Source organism: Muscardinus avellanarius (assembly GCF_963383645.1).
Source record: "Muscardinus avellanarius genome assembly, chromosome: 15".
Lineage (NCBI taxonomy): Eukaryota > Metazoa > Chordata > Mammalia > Rodentia > Gliridae > Muscardinus > Muscardinus avellanarius.
The window spans coordinates 11,722,268-11,738,951 of record NC_137801.1 but is presented as its reverse complement, the minus strand read 5'-3'; positions in this window follow the sequence as shown (position 1 = coordinate 11,738,951).

Here is a 16,684-nt window from a genome sequence, read left to right as displayed (position 1 = left end):
ACAAGTTCTGTGTGGTGAGAGTATGCTAGGAGAGACTAAGCTTGTTTATTCCTCTCTGTCTACAGTCCTAAATGAACAAGTGGACACGCCTTAAATGTAGAATGAGATCCAACATACTGTGAATGGAGACACTCCCATTGTTCAGGGCTGTATTCAACCAGCCAACAAAGAAAAAAAAGAAAGAAAGATACAACTAATACATATAATGATTGTATTAAAAACTGGAGATTTGAAATGGAGGATCCATTCATCCTTAGCTCCCAGGACAGTGTAACTGAACTTTATCATAGCATGACATAAAGTCATAGTTGAACAAAATTGAATGACGCTTCTACTGAGCTGATTAGAACATTTCCCTATAGAAAATTAATGAATTGCATTATTAAATGAAAGAAAGAAAAGAGAACCAAAGGAGCATTATTTGAAGTTAAATTTTCATAGCACAAAAAAAAAACCCAGGTACAATTACACTGTTGCCAAGGAGCTTATAAACCACCCACAAAGTTAATGACATACACTGTGCTCAGAGAGAGAGAGAGAAGAGGAAGAAAGCAACAAACTTCCTCTAGGAGCTAATACTGATGGGCGACAAATAATACCAGGAGCATACAAGGAGAAAGGATAACCACTATCACCACTGATAGGAAGGCAGTGAGTGAATTCTCAGCATCCGAAGAGGACAGACACATGGGAAAGGTGCTTAGTGGCTTCTGCTGTATTTGTTGTTGAAAACCAGGCGACAGGCAACTGATTTTTTTCCTGTTGGTAATGATTGCTTTGTGGACTGTGATGTAGGTCACAAACAGGCAAAAGACTAACCAGGTGTGCCAACAGGAAATACATGACCAGGTAGTAAACAACACAGAAGATTACACCTGAGGGGTGGCTCGGCCACTGCTGACTCACAGCTGAACGTCAGCCGTATCTCTCCTGACCCTTAAAGCAGGGTTTAAAGAAATCATGAAAACTATGGTCATTCTTCTTTTTCATACTTAGTGAGAATCTGATTTTGTTTAAGTTTTGAAATAAGTCATCCAATGAAAATACTTAAGAAGTAAAATCAGCCGGGCGTGGTGGCGTACGCTGGTAATCCCAGCATTCGGGAGGCTGAGACAGGAGGATCGCGGTTCGCGAACGGCCTCAGCTACTTAAGGAGGCATTTTGCAACTTAGTGAGACCCTGCTTCAAAATAAACAAAAAAAAAAATAGACAGGGGGTGTAGTTTGGAGGTCGAATGCTCCTGGGTTCCATCCCCATACCAGCAAAAAAAAAAAAAAAAAGTAAAGATCATTGCTGCTATTTCAAATAGCTTCCTCAGGTGACTTGCATTCAGCAATATCTTGAAATCTTGAATCTGTCACTTCAGGGGCAGAAAAGCATGTGTGTGTGCATGCGTGCATGCATGCATCCGTGTGTGTGTGTGTGTGTGTGTGTGTGTGTGTGTGTGAGATGTTGTGAGAATATACCAAGATTTCTTAATAAGGTTGAATTCTGGTGTATCAACTTTTGATGATTTTCTTTACTTGTCTAAGAAAGAACCCAATGCTTTGATATTGGGAAAACTGCATTTAATGTGATAACAAAGGAATAAATACCTTTCCAAGCTAAATGCTATCAAAGAGCTGCTGAGAAATCCTTTAACAAGTTGCAACATTGAGCCTACCAGTAGCATCGATCTAACTGGTATGAAAGCAGACCCGGCACAAAATTACTGTTTATCATTGTTTCTTGTTCTACCTTGAGACCAGTTGCCAGGGAAACACCTGTTAGAGAAGGCTGCCCGTATCCTCTGTGCTCAATGCAGAGCTTGCGCACAATGGCTCAGAAAAGCATCATTAAAAACATGAGGTCCATCAAGAGTCTCTAGCTCTAATATTCCAAGATAATATGGTCACAGAACAAAATACTTCTCACCTCCTTAACATGTTTAGTCTCCGGGTCATACAGCCTGAAATCTGTCTGACTCCCTAAACTCATTTCCCAGAATAAAATCTCCAGGATATGTGTGTGTGTGTGTGTGTGTGTGTGTGTGTGTGTGTGTGTGTGTGTGTGTTACTGGGGATTGAACACAGGAGTATCCTACCTCTGAGCTACATCCCAGCCCTTTTTACTTTATTATTTGGAAACAAGATCTCACTATGTTGCTGACAGCCTCACTAAATTTCAGAGGCTGGCTTCAAACCTTTGAGCCTCCTGTCTCAGCCTCCCAAGTACTAGGATTACAAGTGTGCACCACCACGCCTGGATCCAGGATTCTTTAAGTCTCCAGACAGAAGGCAGCAGTCCCAGATTCTTTGATTATTCCCAGTGACTATGAATGCTTATGTCAAGGCCCATTCCAAGGACCAGAGCTGAAAAAACTTGTGGGTCTATTGTTTTTGAGAGGTCATGAGTTGAAAAAAAAAAAAAAAAAAAAGCCTACCAACCCAACAGAAAAGATCCCAAGGAACAACTTGAAGAAATATACTAGTCTTGGAGGGAAGAGAGAAACTTGTCTTTTTGTGTGTTACTTTTCCTCCAGGGAACCCCTTACTGTCTCATCTGAAATTCTCCTAATGAGATGTGGATCCTGCTCCTTTTGATTCAATGGTCCCTGGTCAATATGACCGTGTGTGTGTGTGTGTGTGTGTGTGTGTGTGGTACTGGGGTTTCTGGAAGCCCTTCTACCTCCAGCATACACTCCCAGACCTATATTATATTATTTTTATTTGAAAACAGGGTCTCTTAAGCCAGCACGGCTGGCTTCGAACCTGCGCGATCCTCCTGTCTCCTCCTCCCAAGCGCGGGGATTAAAGCGTGCGCCACCACGCCCGGCTCAATATGACCTTTCTAAAGCCCAGATTGACCATCCTAATCCTTGTTTGACCCATGTTGACGACCTTGCTGTTATTGCCAAAATCAATAGAGTCTTGATCCCTTCCCATGTCCTGAAACATCCTCTGTGACCTGGCAGCTGCATTCTCTACACGCTATGGGCTTGGTCACCCTCCTCTTGGTCTTTGCCATTGGTCACCTGGCTGAGTCCCAGTCACCATTCCACACTGAGCCCAGCCTCCTTCCCCAGGGGCTTTCTCTGAGGCCAGTTTGGCCTCCAGCAGATACAGGGTTCACCTGGACAGCAGAGGCCCAACATCGTCAAGGCCTAACATGTGAGATCTTTATCTCCTCCCTCACTCCCGAATGCCAGTGTTTTCTCTATAAAATATGATTAAAAGTGACTGTGATTGTTACCACTTATACAACTCCACGTAGGAATTGTACCCTTTCCTGGTGAGCAGGCTGCTGGCTGGCTCCATCACTAACCCAGTGACCCATCTTCTTGCCATTCTCACAGAACCCGCTCACATTGTTTGTGGGAGGCTCCTTTTGCCATTGTAACAAACAATTACGAACTTAGTGGTTGAAAGGGACAACAGATGTATGAGCTGCTAGTTCTGAAATTCAGAAATCCGAAATGAGCCTCAGTGGACGAAGACGAAAGTGTGGTCAGGGCTGTGCAAGTTTTGGGGAGGCTCAAAGGTCTCCATTGTCTTTCTCAGCATCTAGGAGCTTCCGCATCACTTGACTCATGGCCCGCATCATCATGACCTCTTTCCATCTTCACAGCTTTCCTGACTTTGATGCACCTGCCTTTTCCTTTTCCTTTTCCTTATAAAGATCCTCATGATTATACTGAGCAGGCTCAGCTAATCTAAAATAATCCCTCCATCTCAAGATCCTTAGTCACCTCTGCGAAGTCTTTCTCGCCACACAAGGTAACATGTTTACAGGATCGTGGTATTAGTCAGTGGACACTGAAGACACAGCCAAATGTTCTCCCATCATAACTTTTGGTAAATTATAGTATAGGTACAAAACCTTTGGGTTTTCATGCAATAATATTTTGAGATACTGGAGATGGAGCCCAGGGGCATTCTACCTCCAAGCTACACCCCCAGCTCTATTTTTTTTTTTTTATTCTTTAATTTTTGAAACAGGTCTCGCTGAGTTACAAAGGGCCTCACTAAGTAGTAGCTGAGGCTGTCCACGAACTGCGACCCTCCTGTCTCAGTCTCCTGAATGCTGGGATTACAAGCGTGCGCCACCACACCTGGCTTCATGCAATAATTTAGACTATGAATGATTAAACCAGGACGTAGAACAGGGTGTCCTGTTGCCTGTGTGTCCAGGTGATTGTGAGCCCCTGGAGGCCCAGGCCCAGCAGTTACTCATGTCCATGTTCCCAGCACACGGTTATATTCTAGGAACATTCGCCGATGTGAAATTCCTGCTTTCAGTAGGCTCGAGAGTTCAGGTTAGGGGGTGTGGCTCAGTGGCAAAGCACTGCTCTAGAACTTTCAAGGCCTTGGGTTTGATTCCCAGCCCTAGAGAAAAAACAATACAAGAGCTCTATAAGGTCATTCAGGGAAATACTTCAAGCTTCTTTGATAGAGGAATGACCTATGTGATTTCTTTTTTCCCCAATACATAATACAATCAGACATGTTTTAATTTCTAACTTGGTTTCAACACACTCTCTCCATTGCTATGAGATCAGACTCTCTGTGCAAGTTACTAACTGGGACTGTGCTTCAACCCTTCAGCTTCCACTCCTGGACCAAGTGAGAAATGCCCATGGTAATCAAAAACAACAGCCTCAGCTGAGGAAATAGAGCCCTTTCCAGGACGCCAGTCACCTGGACTCAGCTTGGCTTCTGGCAAAGGCCAGTTCTCCATGACCAGGGAAGAAGCTACCTGCCTGTCACCCCTCAATTCTTACGGTCTCAAGACCCTGCACTTGCAGGGGACCATGGAACCACCTAGCCAATCTATATGATGCTTGTCCAGAGGAGAATCTGGCTTTTAATAGGTGTGAAGTAGGAATGTGCCCTGGCTCTTCAAATCCCAGCTTCTGTGGCCTTCTCACTTACAGGTATGGTGTGGGGCTAATGGGACTGGGATCGGGTCCTTTATGCTGTGGCTTCAGGTGTCCTGGAACTGCAGCTGGACCAGACAGAGCACTGCATGGTGCTAGGCCAGCCCGTTCCGTTTTCCATAGTCCTGGACTCAGCAATATAAAAAGCCAAGCATGAGCATCACTTCACCTGCTCTGCTTCACCTCCTAGGCTTTACAGTCAGCATCTCTCCTACATGGGGGCCAGGATGGGGCTCAGAAATGCGGGAGCATGAACAGAGCCTGGAGGGACGACCACTGCCACCACCCAAGAACCCACAGTGGCATCTCAGACACCCATTTTCTTCCTTTGTGAAATAGAGACCACGATATGCCCAGGGAAGGATCTCTACAAGAAACACGTAAAGCCAGAGATAAATAACCTACTGTGTTACTTGAAGCATAGAAGGTGATTGGCACATGATAGGTTTATTCTTATTATTGTCATTGACATTATTTCAATCCGCCTCATCTTACTCTGGCATCTCGCGATGGGATCATAAGAGAGGTGATTCGGTGAGTTAACCATGGTGCAAACTCCCACCCTCTCCTCCCAGGCAGCACCCTGGCGACAGCCCCAACCCTCTTCACTCATCAGAGCTAATCTCTGCAAGAGTGGGATTAGAGGGGCCCAGTAGCCTCACTGCTGGGCCATATGCTCCGGCATGACAGCTGTTTGACAGCCGATGCTGGGGGAACGTGGTCTTTTCAACCCAAATTTGATAATTGTACATTTCTTCTGTCTGTTCTGCTCCGGGCCATCTGTCAGTGCAGCATGGTGTCTTCGCCTGAACTGGCAAGGTGCTGAAGTTGGACCACCAAGGAAGGTTCAAGGAGAAGGTTGCTGCCAGAGAGGGCTGTGGGAGGGGAGGTCCTCTGAGCCCAGGGAGCCAGGCCTTGGGCTGCCCAACCTTTGCCTGCAGGATCAAGAGTGCCTGGGAGCCACACTGGCCTACACACCCAGCCTTTTCCCCAGATGCTGCACCCTGAAACAAGAGAGATGGCTATAAAATGTTACAAAGCTGTGATTCTCAAACATTCATGTGCTGACATATTGCCTGGGCATCTTGCTCAAAGATTCTGATTCGAGGGCCTGGGGCAGGGTATGCCTTCTAAGCCCCCAGGTGATGCTGATGCTGCAGGTACGAAGACCACAGTAGCAGACTATAAAAGATACCTGATCCGGGATCCCACGGCCATTCCAGTGGCGGCAATAACCACATGACTAAGAGGCTGAACCAGCCCCTGGACCTCCTCAGTGAGCATCAGACTTCTCCAGCTTTCCCAGCTCTCTGTCACCTGCCATGGGGCATAAACAGTGCTACATTCCCAGCCCCAGATAAACAGCCCAAAGGCCATATTCCCTCTTACAGAGAGTCTCATGAAAGTTGTTGTTGTTGTTGTTGTTGTTGTTGTTGTTGTTGTTTGGTGGTACTGAGGATGGAACCCAGGGCCCTTCTACCTCCTGGGCTACACGCCCAGACCTATTTTATATTTTTATTTGGAAACGGTGTCACACTAAGTTGCTGAGAGCCTCACTAAGTAGCTAAGGCTGGCTTTGAACCTACACCATCCTTATGCCTCAGCCTCCCAAGTACTAGGATTACAAGCGTGTGCCACCAGGTTATGTAATAAACAGGAAGTCAGAAGACTGATATGGTGCCACAGCCCCCCTAGCTCCTCAGTGCCTGCTGAGCGTAAAGGGTGACCCGCAGGTGTGGGGTGATGGTGGGGGGAGGCAGAGAAGCCAGACAGGATGAAGAAGTCCCAGAATGCTGAAGACGGATCTTACCACTTACCGCTCAGCCTCAGACTGTGGAGCTGACCAGGAAGTTTCCGCTCCGGCGGGAAGAAAGTGTATCTACTTGCCTGGAAGCGGAATAATAGGGGCAATTTCCCAAATCGACTTTGGCAGCTCAGGATTTCGGCAGAGATGTCAGACGGTGACATCAATCCGCCCAAATTGCTTTTGAAGCCGGAGAGCTCAAGCCCAAGATCTCATAATTCTTCTTTAATTGTGAAGGAACTAATTAAATCCGTAGCATCTCTGTTAACTGAGTTTTATGATGTTAATTTCACTACTGGACAAGCTAAGTCAAGCATTGGTGGACTGCACCGTGGGCTCCTGGCTCCTGACAAAAGGCGTTAATGATATCTTCAATGAACACAAGCGCCCGTACCCACAGAATTCCAACTGATTTACTAACAGTCCCTGCCAATTTCCACCGGGAGCTGGCAGCGGAGCATCGCCCTCCTTTTCCATTCTTACCTCTGTGCATGGGTGTATCTGTGCGGGTACATGCATTTGCTGGGTGGTGGCATAAGACAAAGATGGACCTACAGGCCAGATGGAGATAAACACAGAAATGTACAGCTGGGAAGCCTGCTTATGCTTTTCTTTAAATAGTTGAACAGTCCTTTATTTTGACTATGAGCCTTCGCTGTGGCCATCAGTGACTCTCAGCACAGGATTCCGTGTACCCACTGGGTCTCTCTGCCTTTCCTGTACTTCCCCAGGGCAATCCAGCTCCAAGCACATGTGTGTGCCGACCCACCCTGTCCACAGCAGCAATGCCCCACCGCAACACTGCACGTCCTTCCAATGACCCTAGATGCAGGAGAAAGCACCAGGCTCCTGCGCGCCCTGCCCTCCGCTCTACCCAGATGCTCCTCAAACTTAGAGAATACCCAAACAGCCACATGGGTTGCTTGGCTGACTGGGAAAATGGTAGAGTCCGAATGAAAACTTATCAGTCAACCTCTAGAATCATAGAAGACAATGGAGCTTAGCGATCGTAAAAATCTCCAGTGGCTACTTTCTCCTTGCAGAAGAAGAAAGTATGGTCAGCAGAAAGAAGGCACTTGCTTAAGGACTCAGGGGGCAAGGGGTTCATAGTCTCCTGTCTGTTTGTCTAGACAGCGGGTAGCAAATATGTCCAAACGAATACAAAGTGTACTTAAAGCCACACATAGCTTGTCCTGTTTGAGGGTGATTAGGCTTCTCCAGGCTAAAGACAAGCCCCAGCTCTGTCCTCATAGGCCGTAAGCTGACTGGTCCTGAAGAAGCACAATACTTAGTCTGTCCTGGGTATGAGGTAGAGGGCGTGGTTCCTGTGGATGAAAGCCAGGTACTCAGAGACACCTTCTGTATCTCCCTCAGAAGGGAAAAAGCCCAATACACAACCCTTCTAATTCTTTGTTCTTCTTTTTTTTCCCCCCAACAAACATAACCCTCCTCCCCCAAATCTAAAAACTCTAAAAGCTCTAAAACATGGCCACCTGCATATTCTTCTGAAGTTCACACCTTCACCTCAAATTAAAAAGCAAATAGGAAGGAAAGGAAGAGGAAAGTATGCTGGGGACTTCATCTACCTCTGCCCCTACTTCCTGAAGGATAAGATCCTTCATCAGTTTTATACTGCCCGGCTATTGCCTCTGGCCCTGAGGCTTGCACCCTGGTGGCAGCTCCCTGGGCTCATGACCAGACCTCTACTCAAGAAAAGAATTCAGAGTCTCCAAGTGGAAGGAAGCTGTGTCCAGCCACAACTCACCACTGGCCCTGCCTGGTGAGCTTCAAAGAGATGCCCACACCAAGGAACAGTGACTAGTCATCAGGTTTTCAATCTAGCCTCTGGAGCACAGAGGAACCATGGGCCAGATACTAGCCAAAGGGAAAAGAGGAAGTCAACTATCTACCAGAAGGGGGCGCTATGTTTTAAGACAGGCTCACCAGAGAGGCCAAGTCTCCAAGAGAAAGATTGGAATTCAGAAAGGGAGGGTGCCTGGAGATGGCACTGTACACAAGGCAAGACAATGAAGTCAGGGCTGAAAATAATGTTCTAGAATCACCCCATATCACTGACGGAAAAACTAAGGTGCAAAGAGGGAAAGACAACGGTCCACAATTTTACAGATCTATAGGTAGAATTCAGTCTGTCAACACTGTGTATTCAACAAAAGTCCTCTGCTCTGGGGCCAAGCTGAGATAAGAGACTAAACATGTGAACTGGCTTGAAACATCCAGTTCAGAGATCGATGATACCATGAGGGGAGGCTCCAACTCTGGAGCCTTGAGGCCAATGAAGGGTCTAGTCGACTAGACGACAAATCCCACGGGCTTCGCCACTTACTAGCTGTGTGATGGTGGCTATGCACATCGCTGCCCTGAGCTTTGGTATCTTATCAGTAAAAGGGCAGGAAAGGGTCTTTTCTAGAGAATGAAAGATCCTCCTATATAGTGCTTAGCGCAGTCCTGGTGTATGGTCAGTCCTCAAGTGGAACTCTCTCTTCCCTTTCTGGATACAGTTCCAGAAGCCTTTTCCCAGTAAATCTCACACACTTGGATGGGGAATGCCCAGAACACTGTGGATGGAAGACCCACTCTAAGACATGGCTCATCACCAGGGGTCCTGGGCACAGAAGGTAAAACCAAAGAATGGACCACAGGAGGAAGCATGAGCCCCAGGGACAGAGTGTATCATACACGGAGACGGTGCCAAGCCTGGAAGAAATTCCCTGTCTGTACTACTAGACATCTAATACCTGAGCATGCTCGCGTGTGCATGCGCGCAAACACACACACACGCACACACTGAGACCCACAGGGAGGGTATGTTGTGGTGACCAGAGTGCTGGGTCATTCAGAAAGCCCAGCATTCACGGCAGCTCAGAGGCAGCAGGAAACCCCACAGAGGCTGCCTTCCACTCAAGGGTTTCTTTCAACCATCACCTTTGATTTAGCGTCCATGGGAGCCGGGAAGCCTTCTCATTCTCATTATCCTCTCTACAGACAAAAGATGTGTGCCTTCAAAGGCCTTCCTGGGGACCACACAATGAGACAGCCCACTGCCCAGGCAAGTGTGCTGGGAGTGGACGTGGCTCAGACTCACCTGGCCTCTCTCCCCGACTCCAGGGTGAGCCTTGTCAGGCCCCTGCGCTGCTGTTCTCCAAGAGAGGGTGGGTGTACAGACCTGCTGAGGCTGTCCCCAGCTCGATGGACCTCTGGCCGCTGGACTATCTAGCCAGTCCCTTGCCCCTCCAAAAGAAATATGCCCCTGATCCCCAAGAGGCCACTCTCTAAATCAGAACATGTTTCAGAGGCAGGACATTTAGGGCCATCTTTTGTAAAGGAAGATGCAGTGATCACCTACAAAGGAGGGAAAACTGACTCCCTTCCCTTGGCTCCCAGCACCCACCTACCCCCATCCAAGGACTAACGGGCTGCTGCCCAGGCCCGTACCATTAACCCTTTCCCATGTCCCCTGCTACTATAGCTGCTGAAGAGACGAGCCCTCAGTCAGCACCCAGCCTGGCCCCAGACATGCAGTCGAAGAATGAGACCCTGGGTGAGTCCACGGCTGGTACCCTCTGTGCATTTACTCCCACCTGGCTGACTCGGTGGTGGGGAAGTGCTTAGATTCTGGGCCGTGGATTCAGACCCCCTTCTGTACCTGTGAGTTGTATGCACAGAACACGCAACTCCACCCCCAGGACACCAGTTTCCTCCAAGCTAATGATCGTCCACTTTCTAAATCAGACAAAACACTTGGAGTGCCTGGATTGTAGTAAGGGCTCTTAATACATGTTAAGGAGATAATCAGGGTTTCTTAGGAGGATTAAGTTGAAATTTACAGCATGCCCACCATGTGCAGGTATTGGCCCTTGTGTGCCCAGGAGGAAGAAGGCTGGCCAGTGTGCACACAGTGTGTACACACTCAAAGGCAGATCTGGCTCCGATCCTTGTCCCTCACCCCTGTGGAAAGCTGTTCTCAGCCTCACAGTGTTCGATATACAGGGGACGTTTGTGAGGCCACCATAGAATATCTTGGGACTCTCCAAACTCTCCCTTCTGTTCCAACTACCTCCCTTCTGTTCCAACTGCCTCCTCTATTTCTGAAGGCGAGTCCTCCCGAATCTTCTTGTGACCCACCTCGTGCATTTAAACACCTTCGATACCCCGTGACACTGTCAGGGCAGGCTTTGAGGAGGAACGCGGATGACCCCGATCCTTGGAGAGCGCACCTCCTCCTGGACACACCTTTTCTCAACAAGTATTTATGGAGCTCTTACTAGGCTTCAGGCACATGCAGAGCTGCGAACAAGGCAGACGGGTGTGTTCCTCCCAGCACTTGCAATCAAATGGAGGACGAGCTGGATGCAGAGCATGACTATTAGAGGGGAGCCAACCCAGGGCTTCCTGGGATATGAGGCATACAATAACAATGGAGGGGAGGGCGGCATAGCAGCTGCTGAAACACATAGGAAGAAGCCAGCTGTTCTTGGGGGTTGAGGAAAGCTTTAGAGAGAAGAGGATCAACAAAGCGTTGTGGTTAAAATCACAAGTAACTAGAACTGGGCATCTGGCTTTCAACACCAGGTCTGGAACTTACATATAGCTAGCTGGTTTGGCCAAGAACTCAACCCTTTCTCAGCCTTGGTTTTCCCACCTGCTAAAATGGGATAATTCCAGCCTCCAGTGTGCACTATTGATGCAGGGATCGGATTGGGTAAGGCCTGCAGGGTGAACAACTAGAAGCACCCAAAGGTGTGCATCCTCACCTGTTACTCGGTGAGATGTGGGCTATAGCGAGGAATTGCTTACAGGTGATCCTGGGGAAAGACATCTGGTACTTCCCTTGGAGTAGAATTCTGGCCTTGAGCAAGTCTTTTCTTTTTCCTGGACCTTAATTTTCCTATCCTTGGAATAAATGGGGTGCCGGCTTATCATCGAGGTCTCTATCTGCCAGAAAGTCAGCCATGACTCTGTTAGGCTCTGACCTTTTGAAGTCTATGACCACACAGAATAACCGCTCTTTTACATGGTTTCTTAATCCCCGCCTTTATGCAGACCATGGAAAAAACCACATCCTTGAGGTTGGCAACGTTGCCTGTATCAGAGATCTCACAGGTCATGGTGGGCGTCCGGCATTCCACCTTAACCAGTCCCCGATCCCGGTGCGCTAACAGGACCCTCTATGTCTCCACTAAATCTTCACAGCCAAGGCATTCACCACTAGAAACACAGGTGCCCCATGGAAGCGAAGACAGAACCGTCATAACATGAGCTCTGAATGGTGAGAGACATGTGGTTTCCATACGCCGCGCTGTGCTCACAGCGTTGTGGTCAATACTTTATTGTCTGCCTTTCAACAGAATCCTCCCTCTAGAGGTCGGGCCGAGGGGCCAAAACCACACGCATTCGACTGGATATTGAATTATTTTCCTTTGGCTTCTTGCTGATTCTAGAAAATAGGCTTTCCCCTTGTTTTCTGCCTTGTGAAATAGCATCAGGCTCTCCCTAAGACGGAAGCTGGGAGTCAGGCTAGACATCTTGATCTCATACGCAGTAATTACCAGTGACCAAGCGCTGCAAATTGTACCCCGTAACCAACGCTTTCAGATGAGTTTGATGAGTTTTCGCCCCATTGCTACATCCTGGCTCAGACACTCATCCCATCCTTGCCCAAATTTCTGCAATTAAGTTGGTCGACCGTCCTTCACTGACTCCGGCCTCTCTGCCGTTTCAGATGAGAAACTCTTAAAATGTGTCTGAATAACCGTGATACTCCGCAACCTCACACTTTTCTAATAACTCCACGCTCCCTTCACCGGTGGTTTCTAAACTTGAGCAATCATCAGAGGGCCCTGGAGGGCATGTTAAAACAGATCAGGAAACCCAGACTCTCGGTTACAAAAGACACTTTCGGGATCTAGAACGGGCGGTCTGGGGATTCGGATTTGCAGCAAGTAATCAGATGAGACCAGTGTTGCTGTGCCAGAGGCCACGATGCCCTGTCCCACATGCTCTAAACCCCTTGGCCTGGTACTCAGGATCCTTGGAAGTGAGCACCCGGCATAGCTTTTCATGTTATTTCATGTTACACCACACACATATGCATCTAATATTTGTGGCCAAATATCCTTGTAAGACGGAGACTTCCTAGCTTGAGCATAGAAGCCAGAATGTGGATACGAAGTTCACACCCTCAGGAGGTACTGGGATCAGGCAGAATTCAACGGGCTTTCCAGGACTCAGCCACCCAGCCAGAGCCTGGCAGACATTGACACCCAAGCTCTGTGGCTGGGCTTCGAAGCAGACACCATCCAAAGTGCTGTCTTCATCCGATGCCTTATATCCATGTGGCAAAATAAACCCCGCAGCCAATTCGTTATTTAAGCCAAACATAAACAAGATCTAAAACAGAATGGGATGGACGGGCGCCAAGTGGAAAGGTAGTTTAAGGTTATAAAATCTGGCTTGGAAACCACATGTTGTCTGAACTTGTAAACATCAAAGAGCCAGACTGGGAAGCTATAATAATATAATAATAATTAATAATAATAAAGTCATGCCTTCTCCACTGTTACTCCAGGATATAAAATCATAAAAAAAATTAAGATGTGATGGGCCTATTAAGTCATTTACTCTGTCCCCTGCTAGGGAAGATCTGTTCCATTTGTGGGGCCTGAGAAACCGTCTGTTCCAGGGACAGCTCACAGATGCCTGGGCGACAGGGCAGTCTTAGAAGCGGGAGATCAAGAACCCGGCCAACCAGCCTCATGGCAGCCTCTGTTCCTCCTGCTTTGGGAATTCTGGGTTGCTAAACAAGAGAACAATGCCTACTGCCACCTCCTTGAGGGGGGAAGGGGAGAAGAGAAGCACCCATCATTAGCCACCACATCTAAAGCAATTATCTGGGGGACATGACTGTGATCCTGACTACCATGTATGTGGCTGGGCACCTGAGATGAGCCACTAATGTCTCCATCCCTGAAGAATTGGCCATAACTTTTCTTAAACCTGCAGTGTGGTAAACTCTGTGTGTTTACCTGTTTCTTTCTTTCTCTTTCTCTCTCTCTCTCTCTCTCTCTCTCTCTCTCTTTCTCTCTCTCTTTTTCTCTCTATCTCTCTCTGTGTGTGTGTGTGTGTGTGTGTAAGGCCCATGATAAAAAAAAAACACTTGAAAATTCAGAGCCATATAATAAATCACTTTTGTATAACTAATGGGACAGCCATGCTTAAGTCATTCTTTTGAGAGAAAATTTCAAAGAGTAGGGTAAACATTCATTTATTTTTCTTTTTCTGTGCAATAGCTTCTTTACTACCCTCAAAACAGCAAATGGAATCACTGTTTAGCGCTTTGACATGACGCTTCTTTCATAGCATTTATTTGGAATACACATCTACCTCTTCTGTTAGCATACTTTCTCATATTTTATCCTCCATCAAGTAAACTCTAACCTATTAGTGCTTGTCAATCTACCCAAAGGGTTTCTTCCATCTTATACCTTAATCATTTTTACTAGGCCCTGATAAAGGGGATTGATAGTATTTTCTGTTTCTCAGAGGGATTCATAAATTGTGAATTTATGAATTGTGAATTTATGAAATTGTGAAGTGTGGTAGTCAATCACCACTCATGGCAATTTATGTTTAAGTTTACTATAACTAAGTAAAGAGAAAAAAATTCAATGCGTTACTTACACTAACCACGTACTGAATATTCCATAGCCACATGGACCTCATTGCAGATAGAGAAAATTCCTGTTCTGCAAAGCTGGGTTCTGAGATTCACTGACATCATCTGTTTTGCCAGGATGCCTCTCTTAGAAGTCAAATTTCACCAAAGGATTTGATGCTTTGGGTCATATTTGCAATTCTTGGACGTCATCCATAAAATGTCCTAGATCACGAGACACTGGAGTACTTCCCTGCCATACACTGCTCTCCTTTTTCAGAGGCCACAGCAAATTATATTGCTCACTCTGGTTTCAGAATTTTAATTTCTACACAAAAATTATTTTATCGTTTTATTTCTTTACTTAAAACATCTTTGGTACAACCTAAGGTTAATTACACAGCGCTTACCTCTCCCATTTCACATCCCTCCTCTGAGAATCCAACTTCTCACCTCTTCTCCCAAACAGAGCTCTTTCCCCACTTGTGTTTATAGACTCAGCCTGTTGAACCTGAGAACTGTCCCCAACCTGGAAAAAATATCTTTAAGACTCCTGTGTAAGCCAATTAATGATTCAAAACTCTGCTCAAATTCCAACACTCTCATGAATAGAGTCTTGATCCCAATGATGGCTTTGAGCATTTTGTCTTCACCCTATCCCCTGTTTACTTGAATTTCCATCTTTCTGCCTGTTCTGACCTCAAATAACTCCAGGCTGTAGGTCTTTGGGAATTGCTTTACCCTTAGTTTCAGAACCCAGAACCCACTGTATTCTTGGTGTCTCTTGGCCTATGGCTGGCAATGTGATCAATGTCACCTCTGAAAGGTGTGGAAGATGTGGAGCCCAAAGGTCCTACGGCTGCTCAAATCAGAACAATAACAAAAACTACCTTTCAGGAAATGCTGTTTCCAGCTCTGTGGACTTGGGCAAACTACCCAACTTCTCTGAGCCCACTCGCCCTCACCTATAGGGTAATAGCAGCCATAGCTTATTGAAAATATTATATGACACAAAGATTATACGAAATACACACCCAGCTCAGTGGTGAGTATGTATAAATCTGAACACTCCATAAAATCATTTCCTTTCAACATTTTTTTAGAAATATTTGAATTAACGGTAATAGAATAATGCGCTGAGTAGTTTTTTAAGCCATTAAAAGACTACAGCTCTTAAAAGTGACTATTTAATTAACATCTTGCTTTTGTTTATATTACTACAAAAAAAAGTCTCTGCTATCCATTCTCTGCGAAGCTAATCGTTCGGAACAAATGTTCATCATTTGAAATCTTACACAGAAAGCCATCCTTTAAGAGGCCCACGCTTTCAGAGTAGTAAGGAACAAGTTTTCTTTGTCCAGTTTAGGTTTTTTTTTTTTTTAATCACTAAGGTTATTCTTCTTCCAAACTTGCCCACAAACGCAAAAGCAAGAATAAGGACAGACATCGGGGTGTGCTGAGAAAAGAGCCCTGGCTGAGGGGGAATCTTGATTCTGACACTTTCTAGCTCAGAATTAAGCTAATCAATCAACTAGAACATCATCTGGCACGTGGTGATTGCTTTCTCTCCTAAATCTATGAATGAAATTTTACTACAAAAGCCCTGGTACACTCACCTGAAAACAGTATGATCGCTGGGGTTAAAAAAAAAAAATCAAGGTTGAATTTCTCCTGGCTATTATGCTAACAATACTGTGCACCAGTCACTCATTTGGGGCCATTAAGTGCTTTATGTACATTGTTTCATTTTACATAAACAAACTAGGGACCCTTGGACAGTTCCACAACTGGCCTGTGGCAAAGCCAAAATTCAGTACAGGAAAGTGAGACCCAAAACCCAGACTCTTCACTTTGGTGTGTTCCCACCTCTGCTAGTCAATCTACTGCCCTGAGAGACGTGTCAGGGTCCAGGAAGAACTCGGAATCCTCTTACCTGCATACTGGGCCTGGTTCTACAACCTTGACTCTCTGTCAACTTGCGATTTAACATACGGAAAATGAGGATGCTATGACTATGTTGTGTGTGTGTAGGGGCAGGGGGTCCCATGAAAGTTCAATGAGATCAAGTGTGCAAGGTTCCCGGACACCCAGTGGGCAAGTGGAAAATAGAACAGCTCCAACAAAGAACAAGCATGCCTACACTCTGCCGAGGGACGTAAATTACTTTTGCACCCCAGGAGCTGACAGTGGTGTGAGTTCTCATTGGAGCAGTTAAGAGGATAATTGCTCTAGCAGAAAAAAAAGGGGGGGCACTAATTATAAAGGTGGAAGTCCTGGGAAGACCAGGCTTTGT